Source organism: Bubalus kerabau, chromosome X, assembly GCF_029407905.1.
Source record: "Bubalus kerabau isolate K-KA32 ecotype Philippines breed swamp buffalo chromosome X, PCC_UOA_SB_1v2, whole genome shotgun sequence".
Classification (NCBI taxonomy): domain Eukaryota; kingdom Metazoa; phylum Chordata; class Mammalia; order Artiodactyla; family Bovidae; genus Bubalus; species Bubalus kerabau.
In genome coordinates, this window is record NC_073647.1 from 92,592,132 (window position 1) to 92,610,841 (window position 18,710).

The window sequence follows — 18,710 nt, forward strand, 5'->3', positions numbered from 1 at the left end:
AAAATTAAAAAAAAAAGAATATACAAAGAATGTTTATTTTTTAAAGTATAAATAATATAGATGATTTTGCCAGACATAGGCCATAAAACTAATTAAAACAAAATAATTTCTAAAAAACCTGACCTTGAAGGAATTAAAATTTTTGCAAATAATTCTTCAATTAAAGAGGAAATCCAAAAAAAAAAAAAAAAGAAAAGATAAATAAATAAAGAGGAAATCCAAGTTAAAATTATTTAGTGTTTTAAAATGAAAAATGGTACCACTACTTATCAAAACTTGAGATTTGGTCAAAGTAATATTTAGAAATTTTCATTTTCTTGAATATTTTCACTTTGGAAAAAAAAAAGTTCTGTTTCCAGATGAAAAGGAATAGACCCACTTTTCCCTATTCTTCCTGCTAAGTATAGCTAAAATTCAGGACATTACTATAATATAGACATAAGAAGACTCGGAAAGTTGGAAAAAAGAAGGAAGACTTCGAACTTAAGAAATGACACAACAGTGAATTTCCTGGGCTTTCCTTCTGCCTCATATATTGTGGATTGGGTGCTGGAGAAGTTATCATCCCAGAAACACAAATGGGTACAAATTTTAAAAGTTCCAGGTAAAACCTTCTCCCTTTAGCCCAAAGAACAGGAAAAGGGCAGCCTAGCCAGACAGAAAGCTTCTAGACAATTAAATGTTCTAATCCATCCAAATGACACCAAAAAAAAAAACTACAGCCCCATTCCCATCACTGTCAGCAAGGCTAGGTGGAGAACCTAGACTATTGCCTTCACACAGCTGTGAAGAGGCACACCTCCCTCCTTAAGCACTGTATTTGAGACATACTCGTGGGGAGCTTAGACTTTCATCATTACTGAACAGTAGAGGAACCTCTTCCACACCCACCTAGCAGTAACAAGGCAATGCTCCCTTAACTGCTGCACAGTATCAGAGAAGACTTGCTGAATCTGAAGATTCAATAAGATCCAGAGTCTCATAAGATGATACCCCAAACTTCCAGAATACAATAGAAAATCATTCATACCAATGCCCAGGAAAATCTCAACTTCGACAAGAAAAGATGATCAACGGACACCAATACCAAGATCACAAAGATGTTAGAATTATGGCAAAGATTTTAAGGCAGTCATCATAAAAAAATTTACCAAGCAATTGGTGGTGGTGGTTAGTCACTAAGTCATATCTGACTCTTGCGACCCTATGGACTGTAACCCTCCAGGCTTCTCTGTCCATGGGATTCTCCAAGCAAGAATACTAGAGTGGGTTGCCATTTCCTTCTCCAACCAAGCAATTGCAACCACACTTTAAACCTGAAAGTAGAAAGTCTCAGCAAAGAAATAGAAATGCTCAGTAAAGAAATTGAAGAGATAAAGAACCAAATGAAAGTTTTATAACTGAAAACTATAACTGAAATGAAAAGCTCACTGGATAGGCTCAGTAGAAGAATGAGTAGATTGAACTTGAAGACAGAAGTGAACAAGAGTAAAATTAAACTGAAGAAATGTAACAGAGCCTCAGAGACCTTTCATATTATGAAAGATCTAACATTCATGTTACAAGTTTCAGAAGGAGAGGAAAATGAATATAAGGCTGAAAAAAAAGTATCTCAGCTAATATGGCTGAAAAAAATGCAAAAGGCATAAGCCTGCAAATTCAAAAAGCTGAGAGAGTCCCAAACAGTATAAACTCAAATAAATCGATGCCAAAACATACTGATCAAATTCCTGAAAATTAAAGAAAAAGAAATAAACTGGAAAGCAGTAAGACAAATGATATCTCACCTATATGAAAAAACAATTAGAATGACAGCAGATTTCACCAAAATCCATGGAGAACAGAGGGAACTGACATAATATATTTTCAAGTGCTTAAAGAAAAAGAATTATAAACTAAGAATTCTGTATCCAATAAAAATGTACTTGAAGAATAAAGGGGAAAAATAGACACTCTCGGGTGAAACAAAACTAAATGAATTTGTTTGAAGGGGATCTGCTTTAAAAGAAAGGCTTAAAGGAAGTTCTTGAAATGAAAAGGAAATAATACAAGATAAAATATTGGAACATCAAGCAAGAAAAAGAACAGTGGAAAGAGTAAGAATACAGATAAATACAATAAATTTTCTCCCCTTCAGTTTTCTAAATTATGTTTGACATTTGAAGCAAAAAATATAACACTGATGTGGTTCTCAGAGTTGTAGTGGAGATCTTCAATGAAATTATATATTTTTTCTATTTCTTCTTTTCTTTTTATTTATTTTTTGAAGGATAATTGGTTTACAGTGTTGTGGTGCTCTCTGCTGTACATCAATGCAAATCAGTCATAATTATATATATATATATCTATATCTCCCTGGTTTAATAATGTGTGTGTATATATATATATATATATATATATATATATATATCCCTTCCCTCTGAAACTTCCCTCCCCCCCATTCCACCCCTCTAGATTGTCACAGAGTGCCAGGCTCTAATGCAATTATATTATAGATTGGGAGAGGTAAGGGACTGAAAAGGAAAAAAAGTTTTTACACATCATTTTAACTAGTAAAATGTTTACACTAATAGTGATATATATATATATATATATATATATATATAATCTATGCTTGTATACACATATATAATGTATATTTGAATGAAAACCACAATCACAGAAAACTAACCAATATGATCACATGGACCAAAGCCTTGTCTAACTCAATGAACTGTGAACCATGCCATGTAGGGCCACCCAAGATGGACGCATCATCATGGTGGAGATTTGTGACAAAATGTGGTCCACTGGAGAAGGGAATGGCAAACTACTTCAGTATTCTTGTACTGAGAACCATATAAACAGTATGAAACAGCAAAAAAATAGGACGCTGAAAGATGAAGTCCCCAGGTCAGTAGGTGCTCAATATGCTACTGGAGATCAGTGGAGAACTAACTCCAGAAAGAATGAAGAGATGGAGCCAAAGCAAAAACAACATCCAGTTGTGGATGTGACTGGTGATGGAAGTAAAGTCAGATGCGATAAAGAGTAATATTGCATAGGAACCTGGAATGTTAGGTCCATGAATCAAGGCACATTCGAAGTGGTCAAACAGGAGATGGCAAGAGTAAACATTGACATTTTAGGAGTCAGCGAACTAAAATGGACTGGAATGGGTGAATTTAACTCAGATGACCATTATATCTACTACTGTGGGCAAGAATCCCTTAGAAGAAACAGAGTAGACCTCATAGTCAACAAAAGAGTTCAAAATGCAGTACTTGGGTGCAATCTCAAAAATGACAGAATGATCTCTGTTTGTTTCCAAGGCAAACCATTCAATATCACAGTAATCCAAGTCTATGCCCCGAACAGTAATGCTGAAGAAGTTGAAATTGAACAGTTTTATGAAGACCAACAAGACCTTCTAGAATTAACACCCCCAAAAGATGTCCTTTTCAATATAGGGTACTAGAATGCAAAAGTAGGAAGTCAAGAAATACCTGGAGTAACAGACAGATTTGGCCTTGGAGTGCAGAATGAAGCAGGACAAAGGATAACAGAGTTTTGCCAGGAGAACGCACTGGTCATAGCAAACATCCTCTTCCAACAACACAAGAAAAGACTCTACACATGGACATCAGCAGATGGTCAATAACAAAATCAGATTGATTATATTCTTTGCAGCCAGAGCTGCAGAAGCTCTATACAGTCAGCAAAAATAAGACTGGGAGCTGACTGTGGCTCAGATCATGAAGTCCTTATAGCCAAATTCAGACTTAAATTGAAGAAAGTAGGGAAAACCACTAGACCATTCAGGTGTGACATAAATCAAATCCCTTACAATTATACAGTGAAAGTGATATATGGATTCAAGGGATTAGATCTGATAGAGTACCTGAAGAACTGTGGATGGAGGTTCATGACATTATACAGGAGGCAGTGATCAAGAGCATCCCCAAGAAAAATAAATATGGAAAGGCAAAAATGGTTGTCTGAGGAGGCCTTACAAATAGCTGTGAAAAGAAGTGAAGTGAAAGGCAAAGGAGAAAAGAAAAGATATACCCATTTGAATGCAGAGTTCCAAAGAATAGCAAGGAGAGATAAGAAAGCCTTCCTAAGTATCAGTGCAAAAAAATAGAGGAAAATAATTGAATGGGAAAGACTGTAGGTCTCTTCAAGAAAATTAGAGATACCAAGGGAACATTTCATGCAAAAATGGGCACAATAAAGCACAGAAATGGTATGGACCTAACAGAAGCAGAGGATATATTTTTTTTTTTTAGCAGAGGATATTAAGAAGAGTTGGCAAGAATACACAGAAGAACTATACAAAAAAGATCTTCATGACCCAGATAATCACGATTGTGTGATCACTTACCTAGAGCCAGACATCCTGGAAGGCAAAGTCAGGTGGGTCTTAGGAAGCATCACTGTGAATAAAACTAGTGGACGTGATGGAATTCCAGTTGAGCTATTTCAAATCCTAAAAGATGATGCTGTGAAAGTGCTGCAGTCAATATGACAGCAAATTTGGAAAACTCAGCAGTGGCCACAGGACTGGAAAAGGTCAGTTTTCTTTCCAATCCCAAAGAATATTCAAAACACAATTGCACTCATCTCACATGCTAGCAAAGTAATGATCAAAATTCTCCAAGCCAGGCTTCAGCACTACATGAATGTTAACTTCCAGATGTTCAAGTTGGATTTAGAAAAGGCAAAGGAATCAGAGATCAAATTGCCAACATCTGTTGGATCACTGAAACAGCAAGAGAGTTCCAGAAAAACATCTATTTCTTCTTTATTGACTATGCCAAAGCCTTTGACTGTGTGGATCACAACAAACTGTGGAAAATTCTGAAAGAGATGGGAATACCAGACCACCTGACCTGCCTCCTGAGAAATCTGTATGCAGGTCAAGAAGCAACAGTTATAACTGGATATAGAACAACAGACTGGTTCCAAATCTGGAAAGGAGTATGTCAAAGCTGTATATTGTCACCCTGCTTATTTAACTTATATGCAGAGTACATCATGAGAAATGCCTGCCTGGATGAAGCACAAGCTGGAGTCAAGATTGCCAAGAGAAATATCAATAACCTTAGATATGCAGATAATACTACCCTTATGGCCGAAAATGAAGAATAACTAAAGACCCTCTTTTTTATGTTTAATTTTTTAATATAAATTTATTTATTTTAATTGGAGGCTAATTACTTTACAATATTGTAGTGGTTTTGCCATACATTGACATGAATCTGCCACAGGGGTACATGTGTTCCCCATCCTGAATCGCCCTCCCACCTCCCTCCCCATCCCATCCCTCTGGGTCATCCCAGTGCACCACTCCCGAGCACCCTGTCTCATGCATTGAACCTGGACTGGCGATCCATTTCTCGTACGATAATATACATGTTTCAATGCCATTCTCCCATATCATCCCACCCTCGCCCTCTCCCACAGAGTCCAAAAGACTGTTCTATACATCTGTGACTCTAAAGAGCCTCTTGATGAAAGTGAAAGAGGAGAACAAAAAAGCTGTCTTAAAACTCAACATTCAAAAAACAAAGATCATGGGATCTGGCCCCATCACTTCATGGCAAATAGATGGGGAAACAGTGAGAGACTTTATATTTCAGGGCTCCAAAATCACTGCAGTTGGTGACTGCAGCCACAAAATTTAAAGACACTTGCTCCTTGGAAGAAAAGTTCTGATCAACCTAGACAGCATATTAAAAAGCAGAGACATTACTTTGCCAACAAAGGTCCATCTAGTCAAAGCATTGGTTTTTCTAGTAGTCATGTATGGATGTGAGTTGGACTGTGAAGAAAGCTGAGCGCCGAAGAATTGATGCTTTGAACTGTGGTCTTAGAGAAGACTCTTGAGAGTCCCTTGGACTGCACGGAGATCCAACCAGTCCATCCTAAAGGAGATCAGTCCTGAATATTCATTGGAAAGACTGATATTGAAGCTGAAACTCCAATACTTTGGCCACCTGATGGGAAGAACTGACTTATTTTGAAAAAACCATTATGCTGGGAATGACTGAAGGTGGGAGGAGAAGGGGCAACAGAGGATGAGATGGTTGAGTGGAATCACCGACTCAGTGGACATGAGTTTGGGTAGACTCTGGGAGTTGGTGTTGAATAGGGAAGCCTGGTGTGCTGCAGTCCATGGGGTCACAAAGAGTCAGACATGACCGAGCAACTGAACTGAACTGATGTTTTTATATACTATTTAATACCTAGAGTAACCACTAAGAAGTCTATGAAAGTGAAAATGAAAGTCGCTCAGTCATGTCCGACTCTATCATCCATGGAATTCTCCAAGCCAGAATACTGGACTGTGTAGCCTTTCCCTTATCCCTGGGATCTTCCCAACCCAAGGATTGAACCCAGGTCTCCCACAATGCAGGCGGATTCTTTACCAGCTGAGCCCCAATAGAAGTCTATACAAGGCAATAAGGTAAAAACACTATAGATAAATCAAAATGAAGTTCTTTTGTTTTAGAAGGCAGGAAGAAGAAAATAGAACAGAGAAACAAACAAAAAACAATAAGTAAAAATGGCATACTTATTCCTAACATATCAATAATTACATTTACTGTAAATAGCCTGAATACACCCATTAAAAGACTGAGATTGACAGAGTAGATTTTATTTTTTTTTTTAGATCATTTTCTTATTCATAGCAATTTTTTTTAATTTTATTTTATTTTTAAACTTTACATAATTGTATTAGTTTTGCCAAATATCAAAATGAATCCACCACAGGTATACATGTGTTCCCCATCCTGAACCCTCCTCCCTCCTCCCTCCCCATTCCATCCCTCTGGGTCGTCCCAGTGCACCAGCCCCAAGCATCCAGTATCGTGCATCGAACCTGGACTGGCAACTCGTTTCATACATGATATTTTACATGTTTCAATGCCATTCTCCCAAATCTTCCCACCCTCTCCCTCTCTCACAGAGTCCATAAGACTGTTCTATACATCAGTGTCTCTTTTGCTGTCTCGTACACAGGGTTATTGTTACCATCTTTCTAAATTCCATATATATGCGTTAGTATACTGTATTGGTGTTTTTCTTTCTGGCTTACTTCACTCTGTATAATAGGCTCCAGTTTCATCCACCTCATTAGAACTGATTCAAATGTATTCTTTTTAATGGCTGAATAATACTCCATTGTGTATATGTACCACAGCTTTCTTATCCATTCATCTGCTGATGGGCATCTAGGTTGCTTCCATGTCCTGGCTATTATAAACAGTGCTGCGATGAACATTGGGGTACATGTGTCTCTTTCCCTTCTGGTTTCCTCAGTGTGTATGCCCAGCAAAAATATGGAACACTTCACAAATTTGCGTGTCATCCTTGCGCAGGGGCCATGCTAATCTTCTCTGTATCGTTCCAATTTTAGTATATGTGCTGCCGAAGCGAGCACCAGAGTAGATTTTAAAATGACCCACATATATGCTGTCTCCATGAAATTCACTTCATATGTAACAATATAGGTAGACTAGAATAAAAATAATGGAAAATATACCATGTAAAATTAATTATAAAAAATTAGAGGTGGCCATATTAATATGTAATAAAGTAGACTTCAGAATAATGAGAAAAACATAGACAGTAAAATTATATTAAGAATGAGAAAGGGGGTATAGAAACAACTGGAAGAGGCTTTAAAAATTATAAAAGAATATCAACTACAATTTTATAAATCTAGAACAAATTGACAAGTTTTCTGGAAAAGTAAATAATATAAGAATAAGCTTTCTGGAAAAGTAAATAATATAAGAATAAGCTTAATAAGAAATATGCATAAAATTATGTAAAAAAATTATAAAGCTAGTGAAAAGCATAAAAGAAGATTTTAATTACTAGTGAGACATACCATGTTGCTAGATGGAAATAGTTAATATTGAAAAGATATCTATTCTTTTTTTAGAAGATGTCAATTCTTATTAAATTAATCCACAACATTGTAAAACAATTATCTTCCAATTAAAAAAATTTTTTTCTAACAGCACCCAAAAAATTAATTAACTAATTACTCTGTCAGTTCAGTGAATTCCAAATTAAAATAAAGAGACAAATTTTTATGAACAGGTTGAATCTATATTGCATGTGGAAGAGAAAGTGTACAAGAATAACTGCATCTTTAAAAAACTAAAAATAATGAGAGAAAATATATCCATTGGCATTACAATAATAATGAAGATAGCAATCCAAATAGAGGCAAAAATATAAATAAATACATTTGAGAAAACCATTCAATTAGCCTTGTACATTACATTTTATCCAAAATTGAGTTCTTACTAGATTAAAAAGCTAAGCAACAAGAAAAAACTATAAAGGTATTAGGAGAAAGTATGGTAGAATGTTTTTGAGATTTTTGGACTGAAGAAGGCTATGCTTTGCAAGACACAAAAAGGAAAAACTGACAAATTTTAAAACATGAAAATATAAATCTTTTTTTCTAAACATTTTATACAAAACTGAAGTGTGGTTGAGGTTGAAAGACAAATAATAAAGTAGGTGAAGTATTTGCCATTCATATGATGGACAAAAGGGTAATAATCACAAAGCATAAACAGCCCTTGAACATCAACTGAGAAAAAGGAAAGATTATTTAAAACATAGGAAAAGAGCTTCCCAACCCAAGCCCAGAAGAATGGCTCCTGCAAAGAAGGGTGGTGAGAAGAAGGGACAATCCACCATTAAATGGTGGTGAACAGAGAATACACTATCCGCATTCACTAGCATATTCATGGAGTGTATTTCAAGAAGCATGCTCCTCAGGCATTCAAAGAAACCTGGAAATTTGCCATGAAGGAGATGGGAACTCCAGATGTAGGCATTGACACCAGGCTCAACAAAGCTGTCTCGACCAGAGGAATAAGGAATGTCCAGTATCATATCCATGTGCACTTGTCCAGAAAATGCAATGAAGATTCACCAAATAACTTCTATGCATTGATTACCTATGTATCTGTCACCACTTTCAAAAATCTACAAACAGTTTATATGGATGAGAACTAACCATTGTTTGTCAAATAATGTTTTCGAGAAGAGAGGGTGAAGATATCAGAAGAGTAAGACATGGACATGGAACAACAGACTGGTTCCAAATAGGAAAAGGAGTACGTCAAGGCTGTATATTGTCACCCTGCTTATTTAACTTAAATGCAGAGTACATCATGAGAAACGCTGGGCTGGAAGAAGCATAAGCTGGAATCAAGATTGCCGGGAGAAATATCGATAACCTCAGATATGCAGATGACACCACCCTTATGGCAGAAAGTGAAGAAGAACTAAAGAGCCTCTTGATGAAAGTGAAAGAGGAGAGTGACAAAGTTGGCTTAAAACTCAACATTCAGAAAACTAAGATCATGACATTAGGTCCCATCACTTCATGACAAATAGATGGGGAAACAGTGGAAACAGTGGCTGACTTTATTTTTCTGTGCTCCAAAATCACTGCAGATGGTGACTGCAGCCATGAAATTAAGACACTTACTCCTCGGAAGGAAAGTTCTGACCAACCTAGACAGCATATTAAAAAGCAGAGATGTTACTTTGCCAACAAAGGTCCGTCTAGTCAAGGCTATGGTATTTCCAGTAGTCATGTATGGATGTGAGAGTTGGACTAGAAAGAAAGCTGAGCACCGAAGAATTGATGCTTTTGAACTGTGGTGTTGGAGAAGACTCTTGAGAGTCCTTTGGACTGCAAGGAGGTCCAACCAGTCCATCCTAAAGGAGATCAATCCTGGTGTTCATTGGAAGGACTGATGCGGAAGCTGAAACTCCAATGCTTTGGCCACCTGATGTGAAGAGCTGACTCATTTGAAAAGACCCTGATGCAGGGAAAAATTGAGGGCAGGAGGAGAAGGGGACGACAGAGGATGAGATGGTTGGATGGCATCACCGACTCGATGGACATGGGTTTGGGTAGACTCCGGGAGTTGGTGATGAACAGGGAGGCCTGGCATGCTGCAGTTCATGGGGTCGCAAAGAGTCGGACACGACTGAGCAACTGAACTGAAGACATGGAGATCATCTTCCTCCCCACAAATACATTAACAATATATCTACATCTGGAACACCTATAGAACACCTGCTGAAGCCTGGTGGAAGACCTCAGACTTCCAAAAAGGCAAGCTAGACTCCACATAAAGTAACAGGAAAAAGGCAATAGGAAAATAAAGAGACAAAGAAAATTGGACGGGTCCTGCACCTCGGGGAGGGAGCTGTGAAGGAGGAAAAGTTTCTCACATTCAGAAACCCCTTCATGGGCGGGGTCAGGGGGAGCGGCAGAACCTCAGAACCTCTGTGCTCAGAGGAGAGCACAGAGAGCACACAAACAAGTTCATGGAAGACAAAACAGAGAGAATTTGGCACAGAGATCAGTGCCGGCCAGCACTTCCCAGCCAAGAAGTTGTTTGCATGCCCACCGCAGCAACTGAGGGCTGGGTGCTGAGGCTCAGGCTTCAGGAGTCAGACCCCAAGGGAGAGGACTGAGGTTGACTGCCATGAAGATGCTCTGAGGTGGCTAGTATGACACAGCTGAATGAGTCCAGTGAAAAGCCTGGGTCTGGCAAAGATGCAAGACTTGATCACTGTTGCAGGACCCTTTAACTCCACAGACCCTCTAATTCCACAAGCTCCCAGACTGCAGGACCCAGCCTTCATGAGTGCCATAGGTGGGACGAGCCAGCTGCAATCTGAGACCTCAGAGGTGGGCCACGCCTACAGACCTGCCACTGCCATGGCTGGCATGAGTGCCAGAGGTGAGGGGCAAGACAGGGCTGGTGTCTGTGACCCCAAAGGTAGGCATGATGGCTGCTGCATCAGCTGCCAAGCTAAGAACAGGCACAGGTCACTACCCACAACTTCCTGGGAGCCTATGCAGCTTGGCTCTTCCTAGGGACCCACAGCCTGGGGCCAGTTCTGCTGGGGGAGCACATGACCTCCTCAGAATGTAGCAACATCCAGCAGGTCTCTACCACCACAGGCATTCCCTGTTCATCCCAATTGTGGTTGCCATACCCCTCTCTCCCCGCAGCCTGACTGAACAAGTGAGCTTTAATAAACTAGGGCCTTTGCCCTATCTTTTCTGGGTAGGAAAGACTCTGGGGGGTGGCCTACAAGCAAAGGCAGGGCCAAAACCAAAGCAGAGCATCAGGGACTATGTGACCAAAGAAGAGGAAGGAATTCATTCCTGCAGCAGCAGGTGCAGTGAATTAAATCTCTGCAATTAAGTTGAGACTGTGGGCTTTTGGGGACTTTGGAAGCAAGAACAAGCTAGAATAAGGCCAGATCTAAGTAGGAGCTGACCCCACAGTGCCCGCTGCAGATCCAGAGACCTTCCTAGAAATACTGAAGGATTTCCTGAGTAGGCAGATAGACTGGAGCACATTGGGTGATAAGGACAACTGACATCACAGAATAACGTTCTTCTTACTATCTCTCTCTCTACATGTATGTATGTATATATATTTTTTCATTAGTTCTATCATTGTTTCTTTTTATTAATCCTTTACTTTCTATTTTTTACTTACTTTTTGCTTTTTTAATGTTTTTTTTAATTCATTTTATTTTATTTTCCTCTTATTTCTACATCTTTTCATTATATTGTGTTTTTTCCATGTTTTTGGTTTTGCATTTTTGCTACTCTAGTTTTTAGTCTTTGTTTTCTTTTATGGATTCATTTATTGGTTTGATTGCTGTCTTATTTTTTGGTTCCTCTCTTTACTCTTTTGTTTATTTTCTTTTTGTGAGTGTGAGTTTGTGAGTTTATTTGTGTGTTCCTGTCTGATTAATGTTGCTTTTACCATTTGTGTTGGGGTTTTGTCTATCTGTTCTTTTTTGTTTGTAGGTTGGTTTTATTTTTTCTGCTATTTCTTTCTTTCTTTATCCCTTCTGTGTTCTGTGGCTTGTGAAGTCTTGCTGCTCCAGCAAGGGGTCGGGTCTGAATTTCTGAGACAGGAGACCCAAGTCCAGGACATTGGGCCACCAGAGAACTCCCAACCCCATAGAATACTAATCAGTGAAAGCTCTCCCAAAGGCCTGCATCACGACACTAAGATCTGGCCCCACCCAAAGGCCAGCAAGCTCCAGCACCAGACACCCCACACCAAACAACTAGCAAAACAAGAATACAACCCTACCCATTAGCAGACAGGTTGCCCAAAGTCATACCAAGTCCCATAACACATCACTGGGCACAAAACTGCCCTTTACAGGGACAACATCAAGCTCTACCCACCAGAACACAGGAACCAGTCCCCCCACTCCAAGAAACCTTCACAAAGCACTGGTCCAAACCCACACAATAGGAGCAGACTCCACAAGTAGGAGGAACTATGATCTTGCAGCCTATATAAAGGAGACCTCAAACACAGAAAATTAAACACAATGAAAAGACAGAGAAACATGCAGCAGATCAAGGAACATCAAATCAAACAAATGAAGAGAAAATAGGCAGTCTACCTGGAAAAGAATTCATAGTAATGATAGTACAGATGACTCAAAACTTCAGAAATAAAATGGAAGCACAGATAAATAGAATGGAGGCATGAATTGAGAAGATACAAGAAACATTTAGCAAAAGCGTAGAAGAAATAAAGAACAGAGAATCAACCATTAACAACATAATAACTGAAATAAAAAATAACTAGAGGGAACCAATAGCAGAATAACTGAAGCAGAAGAAGAATAAGTAAGTTGGAATATAGAATCGTGGAAATAACTGAAATAGAACAGAATACAGAAAGAAGAATGAAAAGAAATGGGGACAATCTCAGAAACCTCTTGGACATTAAGCACACCAACATCCAAATTATAGGGGCCCCAGAAGAAGAAGAGAAAAAGAAAGGATATGAGAAAATATTTGAGGAGATTAGATTATAGTTGGAAACTTCCCTAGCATGAGAAAGGACATAGCCACCCAAGTCCAGGAAACCCAGAGAGTCCCATATAGGATAAACCCAAAAAGAATCATACCAAAACACATATTAACCAAACTAATAAAATCAAACACAAAGAAAATATATAAAGGAGCAACAGAAAAGCAACAAGTAATATACAAGGGGATCCCCATAAGGTTAACAATCTTTCAGCAGAAACTCTACAGGCCAGAGGGAGTGGCAGTATATACTTAAAATGATGAAAGGAAAAAATCTACAACCAAAGTTAGCCTACCCAGCAAGAATCTCATTCATATTTGATGAAGAAATGAAAAACTTAACAGATAAAAGTTAAGAGAATATTGACCAGCACTAAACCAGCTCTACAACAAATACTAAAGGAACTTCTCTAGACAGGAAACACAAAAGAAAGAAAAGACCTACAAAATCAAACCCAAAACAATTAATAAAATGGTAATAGGATCATACATATCAATAATTACCTTAAATTTAAATAGATTAAATGCTGCAACAAAAGATACAGGTTGACTGAATGGATACAAAAGCAAGACCCCTATGTATGTTGTCTAAAAGAGACCCACTTCAGACCCCAAAGGCACGTACAGACTGAAAGTGAGGGGTTGGAAAAAGATACTCCATGCAAATGGAAATCAAAGCAACAGTAGCATTACTCATATCAGATTAAATAGACTTTAAAATAAAGACCATTACAAGAAATGAGGAAGGACACTACATAATGATCAAGGGATCAATCCAAGAATAAGATACAACAATTACAAATATATATTAACCAAGCATAAGAGCACCTTGATACATACGGCAAATGCTAACAACTATAAAAGGGGAAATCAAAAAAAAAATCAAAAAAAGAAAAAGGGGAAATCAACATTAACACAATAATAGTGGGGGACTTTAACACCCCACTCACACCAATGGACATATCATCAAGACAGAAAATTAATAAGGAAATGCAAGCTTTAAATGACACATTGAACAAGATAGATGTAATTGATATCTATGGACATTCCATCTAAAAATGGCAGAATATACATTTTTCTCAAGTGCATTTGGAATACTCTCTGGGATAGATCACATCTTGGGTTACAAATCAAGCCTTGGTAAATTTAAGAAAATTGTATCATGCATTTTTTCTCACCACAATGCTATAAGATTAGATATCAATTACAAGGGGGAGGGGAAAATGTAATACAAACACATGAAGGCTAAGCAATATGCTTCTAAATAGCCAAGAGGTCAATGAAGAAACCAAAGAGGAAATCAAAAAATGCCTAGAACTAAAAGACAATGAAAACATTACAACTTAAAACCTGTGGGATGCAGTAAAAGCAGTAAAAGGTAAGTTTATAGCAATACAAGCCTACATGATAAAAACAAAGTAACATCAAATAATCTACCTGTACACCTAAAGCAGTTAGGAAAAGAACAAACAAACCCCAAAGTTAGTAGAAGAAAAAAAAGTCATAAAGATCAGAGCAGAAATAAATGAAAAAGAAATGAAAAATGCAATAGCAAAGACCAATAAAACTAAAAGCTGGTTCTTTGAGAAGATAAACAAAATTTACAATCTATTAGCCTGACTCATCAAGAAAAATGGGGAGAAAACTCAAATCAATAAAATTAGAAATGAAAAAGGAGAAGCTACAACAGGTAACACAGAAATACAAAGGATCATAAGAAACTACTATGAACAACTATATGCAAACAAAATGGGCAACCTGGAAGAAATGGACAAATTCTTAGAGAAGTACAGCCTTTGACGACTGAACCAGGAAGAGGTAGAAAATATGAACAGGCCAATCACAAGCATTGAAATTGAAACTGGGATCAAAATCTTCAACAAATAAAAGCCTAGAGCCAGATGTCTTCACAGGAAAATTCTACCAGAAGTTCAGAGAAGAACTAACACCTATCCTGCTCAAACTGTTCCAAAAACCTGCTCAGGGAGGGAAACTCCCAAACTCATTCTACAAGGCCACCCTCACGCTAATACCAAAACCAGACAAAGATTCCACAAAAAAGGAAAATTACAAGCCAATATCACTAATGAACATAGATGCAAAAATCCTCAGTATAGTTCTACAAACAGAATCCAAGAACACATGAAAAGAATTGTACACCATGATCAAGTGGGATTTATCCCAGGGATACAAGGGTTCTTCCATATATGCAAATCAATCAATGTGATATACCATGTTAACAAAGTAAAAGATAAAAACCATATGATCATCTCGGTGCAGAGAATGCTTTCAATAAAATACAACACCCATTTATGATTTTTTAAAAAACTCTCTAGAAAATTGGCACAGAAGGAGCCTACCTCAGCATGATAAAGTCCATATATGACAAACACACAGCAAGCACTGTTCTCGGTGGCAAAAAAATGAAAGAAGCATTTCCTCTAAAATCAGGAACAAACAAGGGTACCCACTCTTACCACTATTATTCAACATGGTTTTGGAAGTCATAGCCATGGCAATCAGAGAAGAAAAAGAAATAAAAGGAATCCAGGTTGAAAAAGAAGTAAAACCCTCACTGTTTGCAGATGCACTGTTTGTATACACAGAAAACCCTAAAAACACCACCCAAAACTACTAGAGCTAATCAATGAATTTAGTAGTTACAAGATATAAAATTAATACACAGAAAGTCCTTGCATTCCTATGCACTAACAATGAAAAATGGGAAAGAGAAATTAAGGAAACAATTGAATTCACCACTGCAACAAAAAGAATAAAATACCTACCAATAAACCTACCTAAGCAGACAAAAGACCTGTATGCAGCACACTATAAGACACTGATGAAAGAAATCAAAGATGACACAAACAGATGGTGAGATATATCATGTTCTTGGATTGGAAGAATCAATATTCTCAAAATGACTATACTTACCAAAGCAATCCACAGATTCAATGCAATCCCTATCAAATTACCATGGCATTTTTCACAGAACTAGAACCAAAAAAATTTCACAGTTTGTATGGAAACACAGAAGACCCTGAAGAGCCTAAGCAATCTTGAGAAAGAAAAATGGAGCTGGAGAAATCAACATTCCTGACTTCAGACTATACTACAAAGCTACACTCATCAAGACAATATGTATGTACTTGCACAAAAACAGAACTATAGACCAATGGAACAAGCTAGACAGCCCAGAGATAAACCCAAACACCTATGCTATGCTATGCTAAGTCACTTCAGTCGTGTCCGACTCTGTGTGACCCCATAGACGGCAGCCCCCCAAGCTCCACCGTCCCTGGGATTCTCCAGGCAAGAACACTGGAGTGAGTTGCCATTTCCTTCTCCAATGCAAGAAAATGAAAAGTGAAATTGAAGTCTCTCAGTCTTGACCAACTCTTAGCAACCCCATGGACTGCAGCCCACCAGGCTCCTCCGCCCATGGGATTTTCCAGGCAAGAGTACTCAAAGGAGGCAAGAATATACGATGGAGAAAAGACAGTCTCTTTAATCATTGGTATTGGGAAAACTGGACATCGACAGGTAAAAGAATAAAATTAGAACACTTCCTAACACCATATACAAAAATAAACTCAAAATGGATTAAAGACTTAAATGTAAGGCCAGAAACTATAAAGCTCTCAGAGGAAAACATAGGTAGTACATCCTTTGACATAAATCACAGCAAGATTCTCTCTGACCTACCTCCTAGATTAATGGAAATAAAAACCAAAATGAACAAATGGGACCTAATTAAACTTAAAAGATTTTGAACAGAAAAGGATACTATGAACAAGATGAAAGGATAACTCTCAGAATGGGAGAAAATAACTGGAAATGAAGCAACTGACAAAGAGTTAATCTCTAAAATATATAAACAGCACATACAGCTCAATATCAGAAAAACAAACAACACAGTCAAAAAATGAGCAGAGGACCTAAACAGACATTTCTCTGAAGAAGACATACAGATGACTAACAAACACATGAATAGATGCTCAACATTGCTCATTATTAGAGAAATGCAAATCAAAACTACAATGAGCTATCACCTCACACCAGTCAGAATGGCCATCATCAAAAATCTACAAACGATAAATGCTAGAGAGGATGTGGAGAAAAGGGAACCCTCAAATGTAAACGGATACAGTCATTATGGCAAACAATATAGAGATTCATTTTTTTTAATATAAATTTATTTATTTTAATTGGAGGTTAATTACTTTACAATATTGTATTGGTTTTTTAAAATAGGGATAAATCTACCATATGACCCAGCAATCCCACTACTGGGCATATACCCTGAGAAAACCACAATTCTAAAAGGCTCATGTACCCACCCCAATGTTCATTGCAGCACTATTTACAATAGCCAAGACATGGAAGCAACCTAGATGTCCATTGATAGATGAATGGATAAAGAAGTTGTGATACATTTATACTATGGAATATTAATCAGCCATAGAAAGGAACAAATTTGAGTCAGTTGTAGTGAAGTGGATGAACCTTAAGCCTCTTATACAGAGTGAAGTAAGTCAGAAAGAGAAAAACAAGCATCATATATTATCACCTATATATGGAATATAGAAAAATGGTACTGAGGAACCTAGTCGAGAATGGACATGTGGACACAGTGGGAGAAGGTGAAGGTGGGACAAATTGAGAAAGTAGCATTGACATATACACACTACCATGTGTAAAACAGATAGCAAGTGGGAAGTTGCTATATAACCCAGGGAGCCCAGCCTGGCACTCTGTGATGACCTAGAGGGGTGGGGTGGGGGGAGGAGAAGCAGGCTCAGAAGGGAAGGGATATATATATATATATATATAATTATAACTGATTTGTATTGTTGTATGGCAGAAACCAACACAGAATTGTAAAGCAATTTTCCACAAATTAAAAAAATAAATAAATTTTTTTTAAGTTTCCAAATAGCAAAAAAAAGGGAAGAGAACATGCACAGCTATTCATAAAAGAAATACAAATGGCCAGTATATATATGAAAACATGCTCAATCTTACTAGTAATAAAAATGAAACAATGTCATTTTAATGTATCAGATAAGCAAGAATTAAAAAGATTATCAATGCCATTATTGTTATAGATGTGGGGATACTTTATATACTGATGGTGGCAATATTGGCACAACTTTTTTATTGTGTAATTTGGCAATCTATAAAAGTTTTTGTGTTTCCTTTGTTCTAACAGTTCTACTTGTAAGAGTTTATCCTAAGGAAATAATAGAAAAATTGCATTACAGTGTTGCTTATAATACAACAGTCTAAGTGTCTCTTATGGAATCATTTTTAGCTTTTACAAAGAATAAGTTAGAAAAATTGGATCACAAAAGAATATGTGTAGTATAATCCCCTTCACATAAAATCAGATAATTGTTAGCCTTCTAAATATTTTTTATGCCTACACACATACACACACAAAAACCAAGGCTCATTGGATGAGATAATATATAAAATGCTCAGCGCAGTACTTGGCACATAACATTCAACAAATTGTTGCTGTTATTCTTGTCAGCGTTCAGTAGTCATTCCATGCTCTGCAATCAGGCAATGTGCTAAGTACTTATAATAAATAAAATACTATCTTTTTTGAGGAAGTCTCATCTCTTGGTCATCATCCTTTACCATTTCCCATTCTGCAGCTTTATTGGCTCTCAGATGAATTGTTGAAATAGAGAATGGTCAGTGAGGATTGTCTCATTTGTACCATTACCACCAGAAAGTTGGTTTGAAATAATTGAAGGATTTCCTTTATTTCAAAGTTAAAACCACAAAGATTGTTTTAAAATTCTCTTTA

At 37.4% G+C, this 18,710-nt stretch overlaps 1 protein-coding gene, 1 non-coding gene and 1 pseudogene across 5 annotated transcripts in view; 2 read left to right on the forward strand and 1 right to left on the reverse strand.

Moving 5' to 3' along the window:
- Positions 1-18,710, forward strand: part of PHKA1 (phosphorylase kinase regulatory subunit alpha 1) — a 177,519-nt gene that overhangs the window by 109,365 nt on the left and 49,444 nt on the right. The window lies entirely within an intron of this gene.
- LOC129638898 (60S ribosomal protein L31-like) lies at positions 7,058-18,688 on the forward strand (annotated as a pseudogene).
- Positions 7,320-7,426, reverse strand: LOC129640524 (U6 spliceosomal RNA). Its single transcript, XR_008708880.1, has one exon. It is a non-coding gene; the product is annotated as a U6 spliceosomal RNA (small nuclear RNA).